Source organism: Rhinolophus sinicus, chromosome 5 (genome assembly GCF_057876585.1).
Source record: "Rhinolophus sinicus isolate RSI-liver-muscle chromosome 5, RSI-T2T, whole genome shotgun sequence".
NCBI classification, from domain to species: Eukaryota; Metazoa; Chordata; class Mammalia; order Chiroptera; family Rhinolophidae; genus Rhinolophus; species Rhinolophus sinicus.
In genome coordinates, this window is record NC_142505.1 from 100,705,472 (window position 1) to 100,718,279 (window position 12,808).

The 12,808-nt window shown below is 33.3% G+C and overlaps 1 long non-coding RNA gene across 1 annotated transcript in view; it reads left to right on the plus strand.

The window, feature by feature from the left end:
• Positions 1-12,808, plus strand: part of LOC148758296 (uncharacterized) — a 1,912,057-nt gene that overhangs the window by 1,173,225 nt on the left and 726,024 nt on the right. The gene's annotated exons all lie outside the window — the stretch shown is intronic.

Here is a 12,808-nt window from a genome sequence, read left to right on the forward strand (position 1 = left end):
AAATAAACACAAAACATAGCTCAAAGAAAGCATTCCTTTTTGGATCCCCATGATTCCCACAAATAAGATTAACCAAATATGAGATCACAGCTTAACACCATCAAATATACTCAAAGGAACCATGTCCATGAGTGGGAATTAACATACATAATTAAACCAAAGCTTTATATCCCTTAATTATCATATTAGATTTATAAGGCACAAAACATCAAATACCTTTATATAAAATGCTTTGAAAAATAAAATGATGAAATCTCAAAAATTAAGAAACAATCAAGGTAATCAGAAAATGAGATTGCAGATATGTGAAACATGAATAAACTAATAACTCTTAAGAATGAAAAAATAAAAGTGTGGAAAATGAAGTAAAAAAGAGAAAACAACAGGTGAGGCGGAGTGGAAGTGTGTTTTAGATAACTGGAAGACAGATATGAGGGAGAGAGAAAAGGAGATGAAAACTTGAAAAAACAAACAAACAACAACAACAATAAAAAACGGAGGAAAAAATAAAAGGTCTCAAACATACCTAACCAGAGTCCTGTAAATAGAGAAGAGAAAAAAAAAGTGAAAGCTATATCTGGATAGACAATGTCTGGATTTTCAAGATATGATTAAAGATATAACACCTTTGACAAGAAATCTATAAAACACACACAAAAAAGTGATTTCTAAAAAGTATCCAGGATTTACCTAAATAGGAACAGCTATTGGAAATACCATAAATCGTTTAATACTAGCTATATAAGCCAAAGAGACAGTGAAATTATATATTTAAAGTGACTAATAATATCACACGCTTTTTAAAAAAGTGTGTTACAAGAAGAAAGATGAAATAAAAATATTTACGATAAACTGAAAAAAATTAGTACCATGACAGAATAAAGTAATTACTAAAGTAGGAATTTCGGAAGGAAAAAATATAATTCTAGAGAAAAATCTGAAATGCAAGAATAAATGGAAATGTAAAAAACAAAATAAAACTGTTTTATCAAATGATAGGTAATAGCTAATTTGTGGTGTTAAACTGAAGAACAAGTAAATCAGAATGTGGCACTAAGAGATAACATATTCTAAGGTCTTTTTATTTTTAATAGGTAAGAGTTAAGACGTTGATTTTTTTTAAGTGTTCAAGGAAAATTACAAGCACTTATGAAAAGAATAGACATAGAATATATGACTTACAGATCAGTAAAATTGATTAAGAAACAAGCACTCAGTCCCCAAAAGTATGAGTTTAGGTAGGAGTGTTGGTGAAAAGAAAAGATGTTGATAAATTAAGATAAAAAGATGGTAGAAACGAGCCAGAATTCATCAATATTCAAATAAATGTGATGGACTAAATGTACCCATTGGAAAATAAGGATTGACAGCATGAACAAAACAAAATCAGCTATATGCTATTTTTAAAACACATACTGAAAGGTTAGAATAAATTTGTTTCATCATATGCCATGTCAATGATCATCATGATTATTATTATGGCAAATGTTTATATAATACGAAAGCCCAAGCTTGAACAATTTGCATGACCAACCTCATTTCTTATTAAAAAAAATTTATGAGTTGTTATTAACAAAGAATTTAAATAAGCCTTCCAAATCCACACTGATATTAAATGGTAGAGATAGGATATAAAGCTATGAATTATTCCTAGCTAAGACTTGAGAAGGACTCATATATAATAAGAACTCATTTATATATATATATATATATATATATATATATATATATATATATACACATATATATATATAAATGAGTATTATATATATATATATAATGCATACAAAAAGTGGAAGTTTTCAAAACAAAATCAGAAAAAAATATATATATATCAGAATATATATACATATTATATAAGAATATATATACATATTATATCAGAATATATATATAATATATATAATTAAAGTTTTGATTTATGAAGATATAGCTATTCTAAACATATATATCTAATAGAATAATCTCAAATACAAGAAGCAAATAGTGATGTAATTTTGGGGTAAAACTTACAAGTCTCAGAACCTACTTGGATATGTCAACATATTTCTTTCACATATTAAGTAAAACAGACAAAAACAAGCAAACAAACAAAGTCTTCTAAATAACTCATAGGTCAAACAAGAAATTATAGTGCAATTTTTACAAATTCTTAGAATTGAATGATAATAAAAATGCTACATACCAAAATTTCAATACAGAAAATGCAGTAATGTGAAGGAAATTTATTGACTTCAAGTGATTTTATTAGATAAAAAAGAAAGGACAAAGGTTAATGAGCCAAGTTAAAACGTATTACAAGAACAACATATATACACCTGAATAAAATAGTTGGCAAGAAATCACAAGAGTAAGAATAAAATGAATAAAATAAAAGTGAAAACACAATACAGAGGATCAAAAAGTCAATAATTGTTTCTCTTTTGAAAAGATTAATAAAAATTATCGAAACCTCTACCAAGATCAATTTAAAAATACTGACTTTTATACATGATGAGAAGACATAATTACAGATACAACAAATATTTAAGAAATAAAAAAGAGGAACAGCTTTATGCTAACAAATTTGACCACTTGAAAGAAATAAGTAAATTCTTGGAATATACGTGTATATGCATACCTTATCAAAATTGAACTAAGTAAAAAACATAAAGATGTTAGCAAACTTGGTGGCTTTAATTAACACAATAGAAATGTATTCTCCTACAGTTCCAGCAGCCAGAAGTTTGAAATCACAGTGTGAGCAGGGCTGGGCTTCCTTGGAAATTTCTAGGGGAGAACGCTTTCCTTGCCTTGCCTCTTCCAGTTTCTGGTGTCTCGAAGAGTTTTTGGCTTGTGGTTGTATCACTACGGTCTCTGCTTGTAGTCTCACAGTGCTTCTTCCTTTTCTGTCAAATTTCACGTGTGTCTCCTATATTGTCATTAGATTTAGAGCTCACCTCAATATCCAGGATAATCTCATTTCAAGGTCCTTAATGACATCTGCAACGACTCTTTTTCCAAACAAGAACAAATTCACTTTCTGTGAATTAGAACGTGAACATATTTTAGGGCCACCAATCAACCCACTGCAATTGCTTCTGTGCAAATGTATCCAAAAAAAGCAGTGTAAATCAGTTGAGAGAGAGAGAGAGAGAGAGAGAGAGAGAGAGAGAGAGAGAGAGAGAGAGAGAGAGAGAGAGAGAGAGAAAGATTATACACACGTTCTCATTCTCATCTCTTCCCTCATAAATCCAAATTATCAAATTGAGAGTTTAGGCTAATTTTATGAGCAGGCTACTTGAGATTCGTGAGATATAATGGAAAAGAGAGAGGAGAAGTTTAACAGTTCCTTGATAACTGTCACAGACACTGTCATGGCCCACCCAATTACCATTTGGACTTTCATCTCCGCTCACAGAACCCCGATCTTGTTCAGTACAGCAGTGCACACAGCATGATGGATTGAATGGTAATTAGGACAAGCCAGGCACGACCGTCGCTTAGCTGACATTCACTTTCTAGCCTCTCTCCCAATTCAGGGTACCCAGTGACACAGTTATGACCAAAAGAAGGTAAATGGCAATTTTTGGGTTGTCAAAAAAAAAAAGTTACTTTCTGACACAAGGAAAGTCCTACTCTCTCGCCTCTTCCTCTGGGCTCAGATCATCAGGGTGCTGGCATTGGGGCATCTATCATGTGACTCGGACACAAGCCTGAGATGAAAATCCAATGAGAGCAGAGCAGGGGATTGTTTCACCAATCTCATACTTGCCTGGTGCACACTTCTTCAAAGTGAGAAACTTAATGATTGTATTACTAGATCATATATTAGCTAGAGATTCTGTTACTGGAAGGTTGAACATCCCTACCTAAAATTGTGGGCAATGACTTTTCAGATGTTCTTCATTCCTACATGTTTGTTTGTTTGTTTTCCTGTATTCAAACAGCAAGCAGCACCATGGTCTATTGTTGTTCAGACTCACTGCTACAAGGTCAGAGACTAGAAGAAACATCAGTTAATCGAGTTTATTTTCAGTGGCTACCACTGTCTACCTGCTAAAATGAAGCGAGTGCTTTGTTAGGGCCCTTCTTTGTACTTCTCACTTTCCTTTGAATAATTGAATGATATTGACTGCGGTTTTAGTGTGGAAAGAAAATTGAATCCTACAGGCATTAAAGTTTTATTTTTTGTTTTTCTCGTTCTTTTCTATATTTTCTAATAGATACACTACTGCTGTTTGGTCCTTACATGCCCCCTTTGTTGATACATAAGACAATGCTTAGAGCTGTCACATTATCATATCTACCTGGCAGATTTCCCTGGCAAATGCAATGTTGACAGAAACAATTGACACCCAACATCTGAAATATAAGCCTCTCTTCTGATTATTGATTTATGACTCTGAGAAGAACAGTCTTTGATAGCCCTGACAATCACAACCTTGCTGTTTAAAAAGCATCCGTTTAAATGCCAAAGCTTGCTCCTGTAGAGATTTTGGGGTGAGGATGGGGTTATCTGATGTGGATGTATAGTTTGGACACAGAAGGTTTTGTATCTCATGATATCACCTAGTCCCATGGCTGTGGATGCTTTCTATATGCTGATGGCTCTCAACTCCAGGTCAAAGCTAGTTCCTGCACTGACTTCTGCCATAAATTCGGAACCCTTACATCTGGCTGTCTCCTCAACATTGCTACCTGAAGGTATAATAAATATATCAAATGTAACATATACAAAAACAAGTATCTTTTCTTGCTCTCTCGTTATTCCGTTTGACTCAAAATGTGTAAGTGTGATGTTAAGAAAACTATACTAGTTTTCTTTGGCTTGTATTCACCTTACATATTTTCCAATATTTTATGTTTTTATTTAATTATAACACAGCGTAGAAAAACACCAATGTACGTATATCTAAATGAATTATCACAGAGTGACTACCCATGTGTCTACCATGTTAGTCAAAGGTAGGACGTTGCCAGCTTTCTAGCAGCTGTTTTGATATTCATTTCAATCACTAGCCCCTTCCTCTTCTCTGAAGGTGGACATTTCCTTGACTTCTAAACTCTAGTTTAGTTTTACTTGCTTTTGAAATTGATATGAGTGGAATCTCGCACATGTTGTTTTTTTGTACCTGGCTTCTTTGCTCAGCATTATGTTTGTGTGATTGGTCCATGTTACTGCATATAGACATATTTCAGTTATTTTCCTTGCAGTGCACTTTAGAATATGAAGGAATAGTGTATGAATATACCCTTTATTGATTTTAGTGCAGATGGACATTGCGTTTTCTCCAGGTTCTATGTATTGCAAATAAAGCTAAACATCCTTGTACACGTCTGTCATGAATCTTCCTGTGCATGTAGCTGAGCACATATGAATGTGTTTCAGTTAGGCACATCCTAGGTCATTGGATATGCATTTGTTCAACTTTAGAAGATAATGACAGTTTTCAAAAGTGGCTCTATCAGTGTGCAATCCCACCAACAGTACGTGAGTCCCAGGCGTCTCACATCCTCTCCCACACTAGGTCTTGTGATTCCTTTACTTTTACCGCTCTTGGGTATAGAGAGACAAACTATTGTGATTTTTAAATTGCAGTTCCTTGATTGCTAATGAGGCTAAGCCCGTGTGTATACATTTATTATTCTTTTTGTGTCTGTGAAGTGTCATTGAAGTCACTTGCTGTTTTTACTTTTGGATTGTGTGCCATATTTCTACTGATATATTATCAGGGGTTTTGTTGTTGTTGTTGTTGTTATTAGGAATATATTCTCCCATTCTGGAGCTTGCCTTTTATTTCCTTGATGCTATCTTCTGATAAGTAAAAGGTTTTAACTTAATGTAGTTTAATTCATCAATCTTTTGTTTATAGTTTAGTGCTTACCATTTAATAACTATTTCCCTAGTTTTCGAGACCATAAAAATGTTCTTCTAATACCCTGTGGTGCCTTTCAAATTTACGTCTACAATTCACTTGGAATTAATTATTGTCCATCATGTGAAGTAGGAGTCATATTTAATTTTATGTTTCCATATAATTGAAGAAATGTAATTGAACGAACATCATTTGTTTACAATGCTGTCTACTCTGTTATGCCTACTTTATTATAAATCAAGTGTCTGTAAAGATATACATTTGTTGTGAACTTTCGAATAATGTTCCATGGGCCTAAATGACAAACAAATACCAAACTGTTGTAGCCATAGTGGGTTTATAAAAAGTCCTGGCAACCAGTAAAGCAGCTCTTACCGCCTCCTTTTCTTTCTCAAGGCTGTCACGACTATTATTGGCTCTTTGTATTTCCATATAAATTTTGGAATTAGCTTGTAAAAGTTTCAGAGAGAGAGAGAGAGAGAGATTTTAATTGAAATTACATCAACTCTGTGTATCAAACTACTATAATCGACATCTTTTCAATATTGAATCTTTTCTCTCTCTCTCTCTCTCTCTCTCTCTCTCTCTCTTTCTTTTTTTTAAATCCAGGAACACAGTATTTCTTTTCATTTATTTTCTTTTGGTTTGATGTAACTCAGAACATTTTAAAGGTTTCTGTGCCTTGCACATAATTTGTTAGAAATTTTCGTAGGTAATTGATATCTTTGATACTCTTGAAAATTTTTTTAATTTAATTTTCTACTGTGTATTTCTGGTAAGACAAACATAGTCAGTCTGTGTGTATACACTGACTTTGTAATCAAAGATCTTTAAAAAAAGTTTTTTGATTAATTTTAAGAACATTGTTTTTAGTTTATTATTACTTAGGCAAGTACTATGAGCTATTAGGGTGGTAGTTCATATTCAGGCCTTGCCAAAGTACAGTTTGTGTGTGTGTGTGTGTGTGTGTGTGTGTGTGTCTGTGTGTGTGTGTTAACAGGAGAGAAACTCTTCCTTTGAAATGGAGACATGCATTGAGGCTTCTCCAATATTAGCACTAAGATGCTTATTGACCTTGGCCAAATGAGTAACTTCCTAGATTTAATTTGCTTACCAGTAGAGTGGGGGTGAAACCAAATTGTCTGACCTTGTCTGTCCTCACTAAGATACTGTGAAGACCAACCCAAAGGACTTGTGTCTAACAATTGTAACCTTCTTAGTATAAATCTAAGCTGGAGATGTCATTCCTTGATAACTTCAGCTGTGATTAGCATATGGTATGATAAGCAGAATACCAGGCAGTTAGCACTTGTATGTCAGTGTATTCATTTCCTAGAGCTTCCAAATTAAATTCAATGTTGTATCTTTCTACAATGGAAATTTGTGCTTTCATAGTTCTGAAGAGTTGGCTCCTTCTGGATGTTCTGAGAGATAATCTGTTTCATGCCTTTCTCCTAGCTTCTGGTGGCTCTGGCAAACCTTGGTATTCCTTGGCTTCTAGATGTATAATGTAATTCCAGTCTTTGTCTTTACAGGGATTTTAACATGGCCTTCTCTTTTTCTATATCTCTGCTTTCCAATTTACCTCTTCTTTCTCTCATAAGGACACCAGTCATTGGATGTAGAGCTCACCCTATATCCAGGATGATCTTGTCTCTAGACCCTTAATTTAATTATACCTGCAAAGAACCTATTCTCAAGTTAAGTTCACAGTCACAGGTAGTGGGACTTAGGACTTGAATGTATCTTTTTGGGGACACTTTTCAAAACACTAAAATCAGTAAGTAAGTAAAACTTATTACACTTGATACTTGGGAAATAAATATAGGTACTGAAGATAAAATATTTTATAATATTTTATATTTATATTTCCTTTCATAAAAATGATCTAGCAAAGGTAGAATTATTGTGAGTATTATTTTGCTGATTATATCATATACAATTATAAAAAATAAATATTATTTGTATGAACAAGCAATTATTCCCTTTAATTAGATTTTTTTTTTTTTTTTGCCAAATCAGTGTTTATTTGAACAACCAGTAGGGATCTAATTTTTGTCCTTCAATATTCTGGCTTTGCTTCATAATTTAAAGAATTCCCTTAGAAATTTTCATATGAAAGGATTTTAGAAAATAATTTTTGGTGTTTGTAAAGTTTGGTTTACTTTCATCTGGTATCATTTTATCTTAGGTATAAGACATTTGTGTTTTTTCAGTTATTCAAGGTCAGATGTCTTTGTTTTGTTTGTTTGTTTTTACTCCCTCTCCATTTTATGGTAGGTTCTATTTTACTTTAATATCAACAGCAGTTCTTAGAGGATTTCCCCAAGAAACATTGGGAAGTCCTTGAAATGTGCTGTCTCATTTCCATGAGTGGAGTATTCCAGAGCTTTGTTTACTCTCAAAATCTCCATATAACTCTTGATTAAAATATACTGTTGAATGAGACCACTCATATTTATGATAAATTGTCAATCCATCTTAATATTTTAAATTTTATAACATTTCTGTTTTCAAAGTTTATTGAAAAAGTAAGTAAATATATCAGTGCTTACTTGTGAAATTTTAGTACTTACCAAGAAGGAAGAGTGCTTTTGTGTGATCAAATAACATACACTTAAACAAAAACTAACAACAAATTTAAATTAACAACAGATTTAATTTAGGTGAAAGTTTCCCACTCCCGTATAAAAACAAAAAGCTGGTAAGAGGGAAATTCAAGATGAATTAGAATAACCAAGGCACATTTGTGGTAGAATTGAGAACTAACTCCTTGTCAGTCAGTTAGCAGGGGTACACCTTTATCTCCTCCAACCCTTCCCTTTAACAATTCCCTTGCAGGCCCCCAGGTAACATAAACTGATGATCCAACAGAGGGTGTTAATTTGGTTAGTGGAATCTCGGGCTATTTTGATGTCGTTTTGACATTCACCTTAACTTAGAAATGGCGTGATGACCCAGAGTAAAGTCACATTACACAAGAAAACTGTCATAAAATTTTGACGATTTCCCCAGTTACAATAATTATCTAAACCCTGTCCCAGCAATCCCATCCCCTCTTAATATAATATAGTAGTCATCCCCATGAAAAGGAAAATGGAATACAGAGAAATTTTCCATGGTACTTAGAAGCTCCATCTTATTTCCTAGGTAGTGGACACTATTATTCTAAATAGGCTATGGCCAAGATAGGGACAAAGACACTTATTATCTTTCCTATATTTAACCGTATTTATAGAGGACATTGACCCGGTTCAATATGTGAAAACATGTTATTCAACGAAGATAGTCAATGTTAATTGACTAGTAAGAAAAGAACATAAGAAAAAATATTTTTTAGATATATGATCATTAAAAACCATCTGGCTTGAAAAGCTTCCTAGTATCAAATTGAGGAAGAACTGAAATTTAAGTGTTCTGCGTTTTTCAAGCTCACTGCCACTCTTATTTTTGCTTCTTATATTAGACATTCGTATGATTAATCTGTTAAACATTCACGTAAAATTTTGCCATTTAAATTTCCTGTGTAATACTACAATTCTAAACTTCATATTGACGACTAAGGATTTAGAATCTAATTTTGGAGATGAGCACAAAAGATAAACATACAATAATTATATGAATTTGAATATATATTTATGTATATTCATAATTATGATATTCTGATAAATGTTACAGTTATATTAATGTGTTAAGAAAGGATCATTTGAGTAGTCATGGTAAATTACTAGATTCATGAGTTTAATCGTACAAGCTTATTAAAAGATGTTGCCATTATTTGTATTTATATTTCTCCAACTTGATAGAATATTTTGAGTATGACAATGTGGACTATGGCAATACTTCTATGACCAACCTCTTGAAAACTGTTACAGCTTTCTGGGTATGAATATACCGGGGGTGCCAAAAAATTGTATACAAGTGGACACTTTCGTCAACATTGCTCAAGCAGTAGTTCACCGTAATCAGAAGTGTCTGGATGCTGATGAGAACCACTTTGAGCACCTCTTGTAATTGCAGAAGTCAAACGTGACTTGTATTCATCTTTTGTTATTGGTATATTATATATATATATATATATATATATATATATATATATATATATATATATGTATGTATATATATATATATATATGTATATATATGTATACATATATATACACACACACAATTGTGTATATACAATTTTAATAGATTTTTCCTTTCTTTAAATGTGTATACATTTTTTTTCCATCCTCTCTATTTGAATTAATTTCAAAGGACCACAAAATATTGTGAAAAGGTCACCAAATTAAAGGTGGATTTGAGAAATGTAATTAACACTAAATATTGGTATAATTTACTAATGTATGGTGGGGAATTTTTAATTACTGTGAGAAGGTGAACCTTAGTACATCTTACTAAAAATGATAGTAGCAAAATATATCTGCACATGAGTGTGAAAAAAAAAATACAGTAGGTGGAATACACTCTACCAAGTGAATTTCCACATCAGCCAAATTTGCAGCCTTGTGGGACAGCCTAGCAGAAAATCTGGTTTGAGTTCACATGATTTTCAGAAGCAAATTCATTTGAAGGTGTGAAAAATGCCATTTTTCTGCACAGTTGTATTTTGCATGTGGATTCCATTCACAAGTCTTTTGAACACTTAAGTGCTCTCTCTGAGTGTAGGAACTGAGATAAACCTCATCAGCAAGTTGTCCAGAGTGAGAAAAATACTGTTCCTACCAGTTTTCTGGCTTTTTATGTCCACTGCCAGCAGCAGGAATAGCTAAGCAACTTGAAAATATTTCACATGGTAAGGATTTTTTAAACAATCATAATGGTACCCAAGTGAGAGTGTGAGATTGTCCCATCAGGGGATCTTCGTTGGTATGCTACTTCTTATTTGCTCAGGGAAAATATCAGTTTCAGTTGTAGGTGCCCAATGGTATTCAGTAATGGTGCGCTTCAGAATTACACTGGAGATTTTTCCAAAATGCATGTGCCCAAGCCACACATAAGGAGCATCTAGTTTAGGGTAGGGTTGGTCATTTAAAAAAAAAAAAAAATTAAACTCAATATCACACGCTGATATGGGCCACTGTTTCAGAATTATAGTCTGAGAAGACCTCTTTGTGCTTTGATGGTTACCTGCTTCTGTCACAAAGTTCTAAAACCTGTGAATTGCTCTGTCTCCAGTACGGAAATATCGGCTGGACATTTTAGATGCCTGTCTGATATTTTTATATAGATGGGTAAGTATCTTTTCTTTTTCAGTAGCTATCTAGCAGTGTTCTAGGAGAACAGACCTCAGTAATTTTGAATCTTTGATAGCTGTTGGTAGAGATCCAATAGCTCTTCTAAAACTTCTAAACATTTGCTTCCTAAGGGTCAACTTGGTCTCTAGGGGTAAACTTGACAATTTGTCCTATGGACTGGCTCTTCCTTTGTCCTTTCAGGGGTCACTTCAGTGAGATATCTCAGACATGCTATATGAGTCAACAAACTCTTAACATTTCTTATTGTCATTTAGTTAACTTCATACATAAGTGACATAGTTCAGAGGCACAGACTTTAGCTTGGCAGCACTTCACTTTGAAAATGCAAAAGATAGCCCTTTTGAGGATGTTTTACAGAAACAATTTGAGGTTCTTTCTGTTATTATCAATTGTACTTATTTCAAAGAAATGGCCAGTTTCACTTCTTCAAAAGACAAGGTTTGGGGAAGCAGGCTTGATATGAGGAAAGTGGGCAGAGAGCAAGAGGCAGAGAAACAAAGTACACTTGGTGGGGTACAGGTACGAAGGTCTCGTTTTTTAAGTATGGACTAGAAACTTATTTCCAAAACTCATATACTTCTGCCTGATATGAGCATAGGTTGATGCCCTCACTGAACCTTCAGGTTTGTCGCAGCTATTCCAATATTTATTCAAACCCTAGACATGGAATATAACACCTACTGTCCAGTTTTTCTGTTGAAATTATATTGCAATAAAAAATGTGTATGTCTTCGTCATGTAACAATTACATGTATTCATTATTCACTTTGAATAGTTATATGTGCTGTGGAGGGTGAAAGAGTATTTTATTTCCACTCTGTTGAAATCATGAATAAGATAATCTATCCACTGAAAAGTGTTTTGATCAAAGGCCTTGAACTACGCGTGAGCTCTCACACTCTTTAATAGCTTTCTTATGTTATTATCAAGGTATTATTTATTATTATTATTATTATTATTATTATTATTATTATTATATCACCTACTGCAGAGCAGTATCACAAAACCTTTCTTCACGCCTATCTCAAAACCTTTGGTATGCCTTGTACCAAAACGTTCTAAGAATTTCTTTTCATACTTCTAATAATTACAACCTTTCTACATTTCCCCCTTTCCTCTGTGTTCTTCATAATAAAAGTCCATCTGGCAAACCCAGACCACCACCTGATGGGTAGTAGTGAGTTATAAAGCTAGAACCCTGTTTGCTATGTTTCAAGAAAAGGCTAGTAACACTCATACACTAATATTTGTGTCCCATCATATAATTAACACCTGATTAAAAAAGGGATAAGAAAAAAAACACTATACATTTATGGATCTCCAAGAATATCATAGGTTCCTGTATTACAATGTGTGAAGTTTTTCGTGCCTCAATCTTCTTTTCTGTAACTTCTCTTTTAATGGTACCATATTTACATGCTTCATTCAAAACTTTGAGCTTTTCTTTATTTGCAGGCCAATTCTGCATGTACTACCTAGTCTATATTTGGTGACTCTCCTCTACATAATCCCAATTTTATCGCCTTAGTTCAAATCCTCATAATCTGGGATTTGATGAGTAGTGGTTCCAATCATTGGTACTGGTATCTGGTAGACTTAAATGTGAATCTTAAATTTACTGACTCCTATCCACTTAAACTTAGCCAAGTTACTTCATCTTCCTAAACCTCAACTGGTAAATGAAAATTA